Below are 15,624 nucleotides of genomic sequence, written 5' to 3'. Positions count from 1 at the left end.
CTGATCGATGGCAACTAAACGAGCACCTAAAATGATACCCATTGAAGTGAAATGGACACTATGAGAGACAATGACATGAGCAGCCCTTGTCTAGACTGTTGAGGAAAAACTTACTATTTTGTTCCTTTAGTATTTTTGTTGTTGTTGTTGTTGCTCGATTTGCTCTACACAAGACCACTGGTTGAACTCTGCAATCAATGCACAACCATTCTTAAGCGTTTAAAAATTAATAGAAAATTGATCTCTGTGAAACATAGGAGTGGGAATAAGAGAGGGAGGAGATATATAGGACAGCACATACTCACTCAGACCTACCTCCAATGGTGGAACTAGAAATGTGCCAGGGATTTCAACTCAATCTTACCAAGGAGGCAGGTACCAATGCCAGTGCACTTGGTAAAGTGACAAATATAAATACACAACTGATCCTAAAGATAGGGTAAGTGTCGAAAAGATTACACAAATAAGACCAGTGTAAGCGAATAATGAAAGATAGATTCAAAAGGGAGAGAATGATCCTGCGGGGGAAGCAGGTCACACAGCAGACTCATAGAATGGCAAATGCCCAAAACAGCGCTCCTGCCTCAGAATCAACCCTTGGGACATTCAGATCTGACTAAAAGGTCCATGAGAGTCTCACAGACATGGAAAGCCATGACATGGTGGCAAAAAGCAATCTAAATGAAAGATCCTGGTGAACAACACTCCAGCAGAAGGATCAGGCCATGAAGGAAAGAGGCACCTTTCTCTGAAGGGAGGAAGGAACCTCCACTGTGATATGGCCTTGACTAAACAAATTCAGAGTTGCTGAACTCAAGGGGCTTCCATAGCCTAGACAGCTCATAGCAACAGTCTTGGGTGATTGCTGACATCATAAATAAGAGTGCCAATTGTTAAATCAACAACGGGAGTCACTGGGTTCATGCTCCCCACACAGGATCTCTGTCCTTAATATGTTTAACTATGAAACTTAAAAACAACACTACTAGTCATACAATACCCTATACCTAGTTTGGTTGTGTGAGTGCAACCTGTTGAAATCCCTGCTTAGTATATACTAATTTGATCTTCAGTATATTAAGGTAATTGAAAATGAAACGTGATAAAGGGTGGGATGGGAGAGGGAGTGGGTGAGGGAAGGGCCACGGGAGGGAGGGAGGTCGGGGGGGAAGCCACAACAATACAAAAGATGCATTTTATATTCTACTTAAAACTATTGGTTGAACTCTGTAATTAATACACAATTATTCTTAGGTGTTTAATTAATGCTATAACTAGTACTCAAATAGTATTTTACACTTTGAGTTTCTGTGTGGGAGCAAAATGTGGAAATCTTTACTTAACATATGCTAAATTGATCTTCTGTATATAAAGATAATTGAAAATTAATCATGATGTGAAGGGGAAGGGAAGAGGGAGTGGGAGAGGGGAGCCTTGTGGGTGGGAGGGAAGATACGGGGGGAGGAAGCTATTGTGGTCCATAAGCTGTACTTTGGAAATTTATGTTCATTAAATAAAATTTAAAAATATATAAGAAAAAAAAAGAAAATGAATCTTGATGTGAATGGAATGGGGGAGAGAGCGGGAATTGGGAGGTGTGCAGGTGGGAGGGAAGTTATGGGGGGGGAAGCCATTGTAATCCATAAACTGTACTTTGGAAAATTATATTTACTAAATAAAAGTTTTAAAAAAGGTGGAATCTTAATTCATTGATTTTGTTGTTAAACTATAAGAATTTAAAGTATTAATTTCTTGCTAAGCACTAATTTAGCCATATTCCAGAAATCTCAATATGTTGTATTGCCATAACCATCTAGTTTGTAGAATTTTCTGATTATCATTTTTGTTTCTTATTTTTAGTTATTTATTTATTTTTAAGATTTTATATATATTTTTTGAGAGGTAGAGTTATAGACAGTGAGAGGGAGAGTTTTCTGTCCACTGTTTCATTCCCTCCAGCAATGGCTGGAGCTGAGGCGATCTGAAGTCAGGAGCCAGGAGCTTCTTCCAGGTCTCCCAGGTGGGTGCAGGGGTCCAAGGACTTGGGCCATCTTCTACTGCTCTCCCAGGCCAGAGCAGAGAGCTGGATTGGAAGAGGCATAGACAGAACTACAACCAGCACCCATATGGGATGCTGGTGCCACAGGCAGAGGACTAACCTACTGTACCACAGTGCCGTCCCCTGATTTTCATTTGTGATTTCTTTTATACCCCATAAATTGTTTAGATGATTATAATTTTCATGTATTTGGGAAGTTCTTAGATACCTACTATTATTCTCCGATTCCATTGATGTCAGAAAACACATTCTGTATGATTTCCATATTTTTCAACTTATTGAGCTGCTTTTATGACTCATTATATGGATCATCTTGTTGAGTTTATCAAACACCCTTAAAAACACATATTTTGCAGATGCTGGCTATTGTGTCCTATAATCATCAGTTAGGTGGTAGAACATTGGAAATTGCCCCTCACAGATGTAGATTCTAATATCCAGAATTTATGAATGAATTACTTTGTGTTACAAATGAGAATTGCTGATACAGCTACAATAAGGACTTTGACATTGGAAAATTATCTCAATTTATCTCATTGGGCCTAATGGCACTACAGGATGCATTTAAGAGGAAAAGCAGAGGATCGGGAGAGATAATAAGGTGATCTAATGACAAAACTGAAAGTTTTCAATATACTAAGCTGCAGGTTTTGTAGAAGCAGGAAGGGGCTATTAGTCAAGGAATGCAAGGGGGGCTCCAGAATTTGGAAAAGATAAGAAAATGCATTCTATGCTAGAACCTCTATAGGAAACAATTCTGGCAGCATCTTGACTTTTGACCCAGTAAAATACATTTTAGACTTCCAACCTCTAGAACTGTAAGATAACAAATTCTACTTTAAATCATTATATTTGTAGAAATTTGTTACAGAGCGGTAAGAAACTAATGCACAGGTCAAGACATGTCTTGTTGCTCAGACCATCCATGTTTTACTGCATTTTTGTTTAGTCACCCTTTCTACTCAGAACATAGTGTTAAAATCTGATTGCAGGTGAAGAATTGTCTTTTTGCCCCTTTAATTCTGACAACTTTTGCATTATGTAAGTTGAAGCTCTGTATTAAGTGCATGCATTTTTATGATTGGATTTCCAGTATAAACCATCCCAATCAGCCGTTCATATCTCCATTTAGTTCTGTTCTGTATACCTGGGATCTTCCCCATTCATGAATATTTCTGAAGTCTATCAGAGAATTTTACACAATTTGTAATGAGAATTTGAAGCTTTTGTTAGTTGATCCTCTCATTTCCAAGATTTCCACCTCAATTGCCAACTTCAATGTCACTATAATACTGTCCTGTCTTTTGTCATACAGCCTGAGAATTTTGTGTAAGAATTTTAATTGCCCTGCTCCTCAGTGCTGACTTCTGCCTGAACTCAGCTCAAAGCAATAAACAACAGATATTCCATTTTGCAATCATATACCCGCCTTGAGAATTTGCCTGTTAGTATAACCCAAGCACAGGAATGCTGTCTCATCACATTTCCAGATCTCATTCACCTGGAAAAGGATTACCTGGAGATGTACACCAGCAGGTGGGTATATTGGGGGACTTCTATAATTCAACCTAACACAAATAAAAGTAAAATCAACCTATTTTAGACTGTACTCTAAAACATAAATCTATTACCAAGAGCAAGTCAGAGGAATCATTTCCCTTTCTCCATCCATCATTTTATCAAACTGAAACATAAAGTAGCATTTGATATCTGCTCCAGGGCAAAATTATTCTGTGATTATTCTATTCATTTTTTAGCTATTTCACATGTTGCTAATCAAAATATTTTTTCATTGGAGTTTTTGTTGGTTTTTTCTTTCTTTTTCACTATTTTCACTTATCATGTCTTCCTCAGGCTCAAGCACTACTTTCTTGGTTTTTTTGTTCCCCTTTTGTTTTCTTCTTTAATGTATTTATGTTTTTTATTTTTATTTTAAAGATTTAATTGTTTATTTGAAAGTCAGAATTACATAGAGAGAAGGAGAGGCAGAGAAAGAGAGAGAGGTCTTCCATCTGCTGGTTCACTCCCCAGATGGCTGCAATGGCTAGAGCTGCAAGGATCTGAAGTCAAGATCCAGGAGCTTCTTCCGGGTCTCCCACATGAAGGCAGGGGCCCAAGGACTTGGGCCATCTTGTACTGCTTTCCCAGGCCACAGCAGAGAGCTGGATTAGAAGTGAAGCAGCCAAGACTCGAATGGGAGCCCAAATGGGATGCTGACACTGCAGGCAACGGCTTTACCTGCTACACCACAGTGCCAGTCCCTAATATTTATATATTATAATACAAACATGCCTATCAAGAAACCTTAAGTGTTTAGTATTTTAACACACATACATGAAATTCATTAAATAAAACCACAAGCATAAATTTGAACATGCATTTCTAAGCTATTCTACAAAAAAGGAAAACCGTTATGTCTAACAGTAGGCATTCTAAAAGTATTTACAATTTCCATAATTATTCTATGGTCTGAGAAAGCAGACTACAATTTACTCTGTGCTTCTTAGGAATGTTTTTTGAAAGAATGTAGTACACTGTAGCTTTCATGTAGTTATGGGGGTGTTCACAATGCTGTATTTCTCAGGGATCAGCTTTGAGGTATCTAAGCACTCAAAAAACATTCTCTTCAAGGCTGTTGGCTTTCATATCAAAGACATTAAAGATATTTTTTCAAGTTAATTTACTAAGATTTGAAAAATTTAATGTATTTATCAAACCTGTTGTTTCACAGGGCTCTGTAACCAAGAAATAAGACTAGATTGAAAATACTTTGAATTTAACATAACAATTCTTATGCAACATCTAAGATACTTGATAAGATCTTAAAAAAGCAGGCAGGGAAGTCCCAACTGGCTACTGCACTTCCCGCTTCTGATCCAGCTTCTTGCTAATGCAACTGGGAAGGTAGTATAAGATAGCTCAGGTGCTTGGGTTCATGCTACCCTCATGGGAGACCTGTATGAAGTTCCCAGCTCCTGGCTTCAGCCTGACCCAGGACTGGCTGTTGTGGGCAATTGAGTAATGAACCACCAGATGGAACATTCTCTCTCTCTCTCTCTGTCTCTCTCCTTTTCTCTCCCCCTCCCTTCCTCTCCCTCTCCTTTTTTCTCACTCTCCCTTTGAAATAAATAAATTCATCTTTCTTTTAATTTGTGGTTTTGCTTCTTATTGCTTTTGAGAAAGCCTATGATTAATCTTTTGAATTATGGTTCAGCCATTTAATCAATGTCTTAATATTCACATTATAATATTGAAGCATTGCTGTGTTCCTTTGTGGGGGATCATGTTGTCTTCCTTATTTGTGCTTCTTGAATTTCTATGTTTATTTTTAGGCATTTGTGGAAATACTTTTGTTTTTTTTCCTCTGATGGCTTTTATCTTTGGACTATTCCTCTGTGGCTTAGTGGAGTGTCTGATCTCTCAGTGAATATCTAGAGGTGAGTACTGGGTGTAGTCAAGGAGTTCTGGGCGGTGCTTAGGGTTGGCACTTTTTTTTATCAGAAAGGAAGATTTGATCACCTCTGTTGAAGTAATCACACCCTCGATGCCTGGTGTTAGCCCACAGTGGGAGAAATACATGTCTTCGCTGCTGTAAGAAACCCACAAAGGGCCTGTGCAGTCTTCAGTGTGAGCTCGGATCCCATTGCAATGACCCACCCCAGGCAATCAGGGAGCTCTGAGCATGTGGAGCCACTCACAGGGGTTGCCCAGAGACCCAGCTACACCCTGTACCCTCTCATGGAGTGACAGAATTCCCACAGTCTCAGCACACAAGGCCCCCACAGTCACAGGGTTCGGAGAGGCACTCTGCCACGCTCATCTGTCTTGTCCACCGAGAGGTAGATATGTTCCCAGAGTCAGCTGTCTCTGGGTGCTCCACCTGGGCGGTTTGAGACCCATAGTCTGTAATATATTGAGAAGCTGGGGATACCTCACAGTCGGACGTGGGTGCCAGCTCCCTGTTAAGAGTCAATGGTCACAGCCCTTTCTTGTCTCACAATGGTACTTTCTCAATGCTTGTTCCTGGGCATGTGCATGAGAGCAGGTGCAACGGTTACATATGTTCAAAATGGTGCCCACCTTTTGTCAGCCAGTTGCCAGGTGCTATTGAAGGGGAGAGAGGAAGAGAGAAAACAGCTCCCATTTTTCCTGTAGGTTAGAAGGTACCCTTGTCCCCCACAGGGCTCCAGGCCAGACTCATACTAGGTTCTCCCATCAGCTATACTGCCAATGGCACAGGCTGCTGCAGTCTGATTTCACCTCATTCTCCAAAGCTGGTGCTCTCTTAGGCCCTTTGCTGCTGGGGTCATGTATTGTGTCCATCCTTATGCTGCGGGTCTGCACCCTCTGAGTAGATCCACAATGTCCCTCTTTCCATAAAATTTCCACTGCAGTTTTCTCTGTAACTCTCCCCTGAGAATGCATTTTTTAAAAAACTATCTTCCACTAGCCTAGAGCAGTAAGCTCTTTCCCTATTCTACCATCTTGTAATTTAAATTTTTCTTTTACAAAAGCATTGATAGGGGCCAGTGCTGTGGTACAGTGAGTTAAGCTGCCATCTGCAGTACTGGCATCCCATATGGGTGCCAGTTCAGGTCTTGGGTGTCTCATTCCTGATCCAGCTCCCTGTAAATGTGCCTGAGAAATTAATGGAAGATGGCCCAAGTCTTTGGGCCCCTAAACTCACATGGGAAACCTGAAAGAAGCTCCTGGCTCTTGGCTTCAACCTTGCTCAGGCCTGGTTATTGTGGTCATTTGGGCAGTGAACCAGCAGTTGGAAAATCTCTCTGTCTCCCCTCTTCTCTCTCTCTCTCTTTCACTCTTTCAAATAAATAAATAAATAAATCTTTAAAAAAAAAACAGCTTTGGCAAATCCTAGCTTATTTATCTATTAACATTGCTTTGTTTAGAAATGATAAAGATTCTCTTTTGTCCAAAACTGTGGTTAACCTCTTCTTTAAAAAAAAAAAAAGATTTATTTGAAAGTCAGAGTTACACAGAGAGGAGAGGCAGAGAGAGAGAGTCTTCCATCCGATGGTTCATTCCCCAACTGGCTGCAATGGCTGGCACTTCAGGCCAGTGCCTTAACCTGCTGCGCTACAGCGCCAGCCCCGGTTAACATCTTCTGAGTCCTCTACTTGAGTAGTCCCTACTACTGGTTTTCTTCTTTGTTCTTGCAGAATGTACAATGAACAAGAGTCCTCCTATGTCAGTTTTGGGAAAATTACCCACCCTTGATATCTTATTACCCTGACCCTCCTTCAGAAATAAATTTTGTCAATTCAGTACAACCAGAAACCCCTTGTCCCTGATATTTCCTTTTTGCAATTTTCTATCTGCTGACCTTGATTATAAATCCTCATTTATCCTTGTTGAAATCTGAGTGGAGTCCAGTCTCCCCCCCCCACACCAATGGTAAGACTCGATTGCAGTGGTCCCCATAACCAATGTCCATATCTTCCTTTAAATAGAGTCTGCCTTACTACCTTTAACAGCTGTCATAAATAAGTTTTCTATAATAGTACATACATAGATTTATATAATTTTAGAGCTGGTAATGACCTGGTAGTGCCTGAATTAGCAATGTGAATGGAATCAAGTGAAAGGAAAGGCTACCATAAAACATGCCAAATACCTGAGTAAGGGAGGTTTATTGTCAGGTCGGGGAAACCCTACAGGCTGCCTCCCTATGCCTGAGAGAACAGCTTGTACAAGGAAAACAGGTCTTATATAGTTTTGCAGAGGTAAGGAAGTGGGAGCAGAAAATCCCATTAGGGTGGGGATGGAGGTGATGCTTGTGATTGGGCCATTTGGTCAACTGACTTCTAGTAAGCCAGGCTGGGCTTAGGAAGATGGGACCATTTCACTAACATCAAGACCCTAACCAGTGCCTTGAATGCAAATACTATGTACCTTTAGGCCTCAGTCTATTAACTACCCTCCTTTAGCTTAATTCACTGAATTGAGGGAGTGGTACAGCTGGCTCCACAAGAGTCTAATCACCAGAGTCAGGAAGTCATTTGCCTTTTCAACAACTATCATATTAGAAGCTAGTATTATCTCAAGGGGTTTCATTATGGAAATTCCAGGTCCAGGGCAGAAAGTAACTACCACTTGCAAATAGTCCCCAGGCTAATTGAAGCCAACTTGTCCATCATACCAAACAGCCATCCAGAGCAAGACACTCTGGTCATGTTAGGTCTAATCGCATCACCTGTGTACCTCAAGGACCACCATGATAAAATAGAGAAGGGATGTATTGCCTTGATTTAGTGACAAGTCTTGGTGCCTGACATCAGAAACTTGCAGCCCCTTAGCAATCAGACCCACTCTCTCTTCCTTGTAGCCCCTTAAAAATCCCAAAGCACCTTCATTCAGGCGGACAGTAGTTCTGACTTGGAGGGCTGCTGTTGCCTCCTCTGTCAACAGATTAAAAGTTCTCTTTCCTTTACCCTCAAATTTTGTCTTCATTTATTTGATTTGGCACTGGAGACAGAGACCCAAGTTTTGGTAACAGAGACTGGACAACTGCAGCAGGACTGTTACTACTTATGACAGTATGCACCCTACTATAGGCTTCCAATGGATGAAGCAATTGGCCACAGTGGTGCACCAGGGCTTAGTTGTTCATACTGCAAGAGCAGTAAAGGGGCATCTGAGTGGTGTTGCAGCCCCTGACTATAGAAATTCCACCCCTAGGAGAGACACTGAGGGGGTTCCAGCAGCTGTCAGACATACTCTTCACTATAAGGAAGTCCCCTTTTCTTTCTCTCAAGAATGTGGTCCATACAGTCAGAACCTGTTTGGGTGAAAGGAAACATATTCTGCAGAGGCAACATCAGACTTGCAATCCAGTAACTTAGGTCTGTTATCTGCTGTGCATATCATAAACCCAATTGCACACTGTGTTGGGAGGATTAGGATACCTCCAGCTGGTTATATGGCATCTTTGGCATAATTAGTCTGATAATTCTGGTTGAAAAGCACTGGGAGCCAAGGATTTTGCTCCCCTTTGGTTTAACTTTAGGGATGTCACTTCTCCTCTGGTTCTGTTTTCTGGGAGCTCGGACTCTGTTCTCCTTTGTTTCTTTATTGGGTACTGGGGCTCCTGCCTGAAAAAGTCAGTAAGGATTGTCTCACATGTTGTGTCTGTTGGACCTTTTTGTTATTTTCATTATTGTGTTGTACTAATTTCTATGGCATCTGAGAGTACCCTAAAGATTGTTTTGCTTGCCATGGGACTCCAAATCCAATTAAGTTGGCAGGTACCAATGCCATCTTACTAGTTAAAGTGATCGGTATAAAGTCACAACTGATAATAAAGATAGGATTAAGTGTAAAAGGAGTCACATAAATAAGACCAAGTATTTGCTAATAATAATTGATAGAATTGAAAAGGAGAGAACGATCCAATATGGGAAGCAGGACACACAACAGATTCATAGAATGACAAATGCCCTAAACAACACTCTGGCCTCAGAATTAGCCCTTAAGGCATTCAGATATGGCTAAAAAGCCCATGAGAGCATTTCAGGCATGGAAAGCCAAGACACTGTGGCAAAAAAAAAAAAAAAAAAAAAAAAAACATGAAAAATCTCTTTGAGTGAGATCCCGGTGGAAAGAAGGGGCCATCAAAGAAGGAGGTACCTTTCTCTGAAGGGAGAAGAGAACTTCCACTTTGATTATGGCCTTGTCTAAATATTGCCAGAGTTTGTGGACTCAAGAGGCTTCCATAACCTTGGCAGCTCATGACAAGAGCCTCGGGTGATCACTGACATCATAAACAAGAATGTCAAATGTTAAATCAATAACAGGAGTCACTGTGCACTTACTCCCCATGTAGCATCTCTGTCCTTAATGTGTTGTACTACGTGAATTAACAGTATAACTAGTACTCAAACAGTACTTTATACTTTGTGTTTCTGTGTGGGTGCAAACTGTTGAAATCTTTACTAACTATAGTGTTGATTTTCTGATTATAAAGATAACTAAAAATGAATCTTAATGAGGAATGGGATGGGAGAGGGAGTAGGAGATGGGACAGTTTGGGGATGGAAGGGTGAGTATGAGGGGAAGAACTGCTATAATCCAAAAGTTGTACTTACAAAATTTATATTTATTAAATAAAAGCTTTCTGTAAAGAAAGGAAAATTGAAAAAAATTGTTTTGGCCACTTGGATAACTTATATCTATAAGCCTATAACTTAAGAAAAAACTGGTAATATTGCATGTTCTATGTATGTTTTATATTCAAATAGCTAAAGAAAGAAAGAAATAAACCCAGATCTCCCTTTGATCTCTTCAAGCCAAGTGTAGTTACCCATGGAAGCCCCTAACAGAGATGAACAAGAAAAATGCAAAAACAAAAGCCAAAGCCACAGGCCAAGTGATACCATGCATTTCAGCTAAGCTATAAAAACTCTTTTCCAAAGAAAACCACTCCACAGAGAACAACTATAGCAGATGGGCAAATGTCAACATAGAGCCAAAGGACACATGATGAAGCAAGGCAGCATGACTCTTCCAAAAGCACACAATAACCCTACAGAATTAGATCCTGAACTTAAGGAAATCTATGATGACAGCTATAGAATTCAAAATGATTGTAAGGAAACTCAATAGATGCAAAGAATACAGATAAAGAAATGAGGAAATCAGTGAGTGACATGAAAGAAAATATTACTAAGGAGATGGAACGCATTAAGAACCAAATCAAAATTTTGGAGATGAAATCCTCAATCAGTGACATAGAAAACACAGTTGTGAACCTTAGCAGCAGAATAGACCAACCAGAAGAAAGAATTTCTGACCTCAAGGACAAGAATTTTAAAATAATAATTTTTCTGGGGCTGGCGCTGTGGCACAGCGGGTTAATGCCCTGTCCTGAAGCGCCGGAATCCATTATGGGTGCCGGTTCGAGTCCCGGCTGCTCCTCTTCTGATCAAGCTCTTTGCTATGGCCTGGGAAAGCAGTAGAGGATGGCCCAAGGCCTTGGGCCCCTGCACCCACGTGGGAGACCTGAAAGAGGCTCCTGGCTGCTGGCTGCTGGCTGCTGGCTGCTGGCTGCTGGCTGCTGGCTCCTGGCTTCGGATCGGCACAGCTCAGGCCGTTGCAGCCAACTGGGGAGTGAACCAGCAGATAGAAGACCTCTCTTCTCTCTCTCTGTCTCTCCTCTCTCTGTGTAACTCTGACTTTCAAATAAATAAATAAATCTTTCTTAAAAATAAATAATTTTTCCAACCCTTCACTTTCAGTCTGTGTGTATCACTGTTTATGAAGTGAGTTTTCTGTAGGTAGCCTATAGTGGGATTATGGTTTTTTTATCCATTCACCCAACCTAAGTCTTTTGGTTGGTGAATTTAATCCATTTCCATTTAAGATTAATATTAATAGATAAGAACCAAGGCCTGCCATTTTGTTGACTGGATAATGATTCTACTGCTCTGTTAGAGGATTTGGTGGTGACATGTGTTTCATGTTTACTTCTAATGCAGGACACTCTTCAGAATTTCTTGTAAAGAAAAAAGGTCTGGTTGTGGTGAATTATCAGTGTTTGCTTATCTGGAAAATACTTCATTTCTCTTTTACTTTTAAAGAATAGCTTCACTGGATATAATATTCTTGCTTAAATATTTTTTCTTTTCAGACCTTGAATATATCAGGTCTGTTGAATGTATCAGGCTCTTCTGGTATGTATGATTTCAACTGAGAAGTATAATGTTAATCTAATTGGATTTCCTTTATATTCAACTTGGCACTTTTCTCTTACAGTCTCTAGGATTCTTTCCTTGTCTTTAACTTTTGACAGTTTGACAACAATATGCCTTGGAAGACCTTTTTTTGTTGAGTATCCTTGTAGTTCTTTGAGCTTCTTGTATCCAGATGTATGTGTCTATTAAAAGAACTGAGAAATTTTCAACTAGAATTTCATTTAGAATGTTTTCAACACCTTTTTCCTTTTCTTCTTCTTCAGGAATACCTATAATATGAATATTTGATCATTTAGTGTTATCTCATATTTCATGTAGACTTTCTTCATTCTTTTTAATGCTTTTCTCTATATTTTGTCTGAATTATTTTAAAGTTCTCGTCCTTGAGGTCAGAAATTCTTTACAGAACTAGAAAAAGCAATCCTAAAATTCATATGGAATCACAAAAGATGCGGAATAGCAAAGCGATCCTGAACATGAAAAACTAAGCTGGCAGCAGCACAGCATCTGACTTCAAAGCATATTACAACGTTATAGTAATTAAAAAGCATGTTACTGGCATAAAACTGATGCATAGATCAATGGAATGAAATAGATAACCCAGAAATTATCCACATACATGCAGCCAACTGATTTTTGACAAAAGTGCTCAGACCATATAGTGTGGAGCTGTGCGGATCCAAAGCCAGGAGCCAGGTCCTTCATCTGGGTCTCCCACGCGGTTGCAGGAGCCCAAAGACTTGGGCCATCTTCCACTGCTATCCCAAGCCATAGCAGAGAGCTGGATAGGAAGTTGATCAGCCAGGACTAGAACCAGTGCCCATATGGGATGCCAGTGCTTCAGGCCAGGGCATTAACCCGCTGCGCCACAGTGCCATTCCCTAGACATAAAATAAAAAAAAAAAAAGAAGAGAAGAAATAAATGTTCGTGTATCAATATTGCTGCAAATATAGGGTTCTTTTTAAAGATTATTTTATTTATTTGAAAGACAGAGTTACAGAAAGAGGTAGAGACAGAAAGAGGTCTTCCATCTGGTGGTTCATTCCTCAAATTTCCACAATGGCTGGAACTGAGCCAATCTGAAGCCAGGAGCCAAGGGATTCTTCCAGGTCTCCCACGTGGGTGCAGGGGCTCAAGGACCTGGGCCATCCTCCACTGCTTTCCTAGGCATATTAGCAGTGAGCTGGATTGGAAGTGGAGCAGCCTGGACTAGAACTGGTGCCCATATGGGATGCCAGTGCTGCAGGTCAGGGCTTTAACCTACTGTGCCACAGTGCCAGACCTGCAAGTATAGTTTTGTAAAAATTTGTTTTCTAATTTTGTGAAACAGATAGTTAAGAATGTTATACTACTATAGTTTTTTAATGATCTGTGTGATTACTTTAAAATGTACTGTATATGAGTAAAATTGTCATTTTTCCATTCAATTTTTATTTATAGTCATTGTTACCATATAGCCTATGTTACCAATAAACCAAGATCTTTTGCTTTTTACTTGTTAAATTTCATGTTTGGTGAAGTATAAAGCCTTTTTTACTGTAATGTAAGTTTAAAATATGTTATCTCAATAACTAAAAACAAGAAAAAAAAGGGAGAAGGAAAGAGGGTATGGGAGAGAGAATGTATATGTAATTGGTTATAGGTTATTTTGCCTGGTTATAAGTTATTGAACAAGTGTGTTTTAGCAGACTGGTCATGACCAGTGTCCCTTAGTTGCTACAGATCAGGAAATCTTCATAGATGGAAACAGTTTCACAGGTCAGAAAAATCAATGGTTGCACATGCAGTAGTAACTCTCCAGGAGACCTTGGAAACAGTGGCATTGACCCCAGATAGCATAGTCCAAGAAGGCTGAACTCACAGCCCTCACCCACTTCTTACCCCTTCCAGGGGTTAGGGCTAAAGATTTACACTGACTCTAAGTAAGGAAAGAGTAATATTGATGGCCTCATCTTCTCCTGAGATAGATTAGATGTACTTGACCCTTCCTTGGATTCAAGCAAAATGGAAAACAATACAGAGAAGCCCACCAATTTCCCAAACTTGCTTCATAAATGAATGAGATGTGTCTTCCACCTGTATGATCACTGGTTATGTTTGTCCCACAGATAAGACTGGAGAGTGTACCTGAAAGGAAAGTTGTGCCTTAGTTGAAACAGAATGTTGTATATACATCTCTGACAATTCTGAAAAAATCCTCTTAGCTCTCTAAAATATGCATACCCAGATTAGTGCTATGTCTTAATCAGTGACTCTACTCCTGGCTTGAGGCTGAAAGTTTCTGGTCGAAAATAAAATAATGTTTGTGGCTTTCATTATAAGAATGAAAATGCTAGGACATTGTGCTGTGGAATGTTAATGCACCTGTAAGATAAAGTGGTGCACAAACTGGGCCAAATTCTATCATGATAAAGAACATCTCCTCTAATCCTGAAACACCCCACTTTATAGCACAAAGAAATCAGAGAGGTCATTGCGTCTACTCTCTCAAGATTAAGGAGTAACAAGAAGCGGGGAGGAATGGAACTGCGCACTAAAAGTGCCTTGAATGTAGACACTGGATGCCGTCAGGCCCCAGTCTCCTAGCCACCCTTACTTAATTTAACTCACTGAATTGATAGAGGGTTTACAGCTGGGCCTACAAGGCTCTAATCACCAGACTCATGAGATCACTTGCTTCTACAAGAGATAACACATTGTTGGTCAGTATTGTCTCATACGGTTTCATTAAGGAAATCCCAGGATTTGGCAGGGGAGTTCTAGGTCATGGAAGAAAGTAACTACCACATACATGTAGCTTTCAGACTGACTGATGCTTACTTGGTCCTCATACCTACGAGACAACCAGAGCAAGATACCTTGGTCAGGCTAGGTCTAATCACACCACCCATGGAACACAAGGACCACCATGATGAAACAGAGAAGGAATGCATTGCCACTGAACTAGAGACAAGCCTTGGCTCCTGACACCAGAGAATGGCAGCCTCTTTGTGATTTTGCCAGGTCATCTCCCCCTTCCTGATAGTCTCTCTAGAAACCCTCATTCAAGAAGGTGGCAGTCCTTCATATCCAGAGGTTTGCTACCTCATTTGTTGACAGATTAAACTTTCTCTTTTCTTACCCTCAAACCTTGTCATTATTATTTAGATATGGCACTGGGGACAGGGACTGAGTTCTCAATAACAATAAGAAGTCCTTACCAGTGAAGCCTCTTTCTGCTGTTCTCAAAATGTATCTTGATGGTTATGCATAAAACATTTTCATAAATTGCATTGCTAAACACTACAACTGTTCCATATCCAGTTGTAAACTGAATAATCATTAATTAATTCATAATTAGATTTGCTAAAAACAGAATGCATAAAAATTTAGCTACATCCCTGATTTTTTCTTTAAGATTTATTTATTTATTTGAAAGGCAGAATTCAGAGGCACAGAGGCAGGGAGAGAGAGAGAGAGAGAGGTCTTCCATCCACTGGCTCACTCCCCAGATGGCCTCAATGGCCAGATCTGCATTGATCTGAAGCTAAGAGCCAGGAGCTTCCTCCTGGTTTCCCACATGGGTGCAGGGCCCCAATAACTTGGGTCATTTTCTACTGCTTTCCCAGGATATAATAGAGAGCTGGATTGGAAGTGAAGCAGCTGAGACTCCAACCAATGCCCATATGAGATGCCAGTACTGCAGGTGGCAGCTTTACCTGCTTTGCCACAGTGCCGTTTTCACCACCCACCCTGGGATTTTTCAGTTGCTTTCATTTAGAAAAGACTAATAATAATGGAAAGTCACCAAATGTATGTTTTTGGCATTTTGCTTGAGTTACAACCTCTTATGTCTTAATGTTTTGCCCAGCACA

General features: G+C 40.3%; 1 long non-coding RNA gene across 1 annotated transcript in view; it reads left to right on the top strand.

The window, feature by feature from the left end:
• The first annotated feature begins 761 nt into the window (after positions 1–761).
• The window catches only part of LOC127483274 (uncharacterized), a 44,393-nt gene continuing 29,530 nt past the window's right edge, over positions 762–15,624 (top strand). Inside the window, exon 1 of the long non-coding RNA XR_007909407.2 lies at positions 762–1,082. This is a non-coding gene — a long non-coding RNA (uncharacterized lncRNA). The remainder of the gene's footprint in view (positions 1,083–15,624) is intronic.

This window comes from Oryctolagus cuniculus, chromosome 8 (genome assembly GCF_964237555.1).
Source record: "Oryctolagus cuniculus chromosome 8, mOryCun1.1, whole genome shotgun sequence".
Taxonomy (NCBI): domain Eukaryota; kingdom Metazoa; phylum Chordata; class Mammalia; order Lagomorpha; family Leporidae; genus Oryctolagus; species Oryctolagus cuniculus.
Note: the sequence above shows the minus strand (reverse complement) of the source record. Positions and strands in the feature narration are given on the sequence as shown.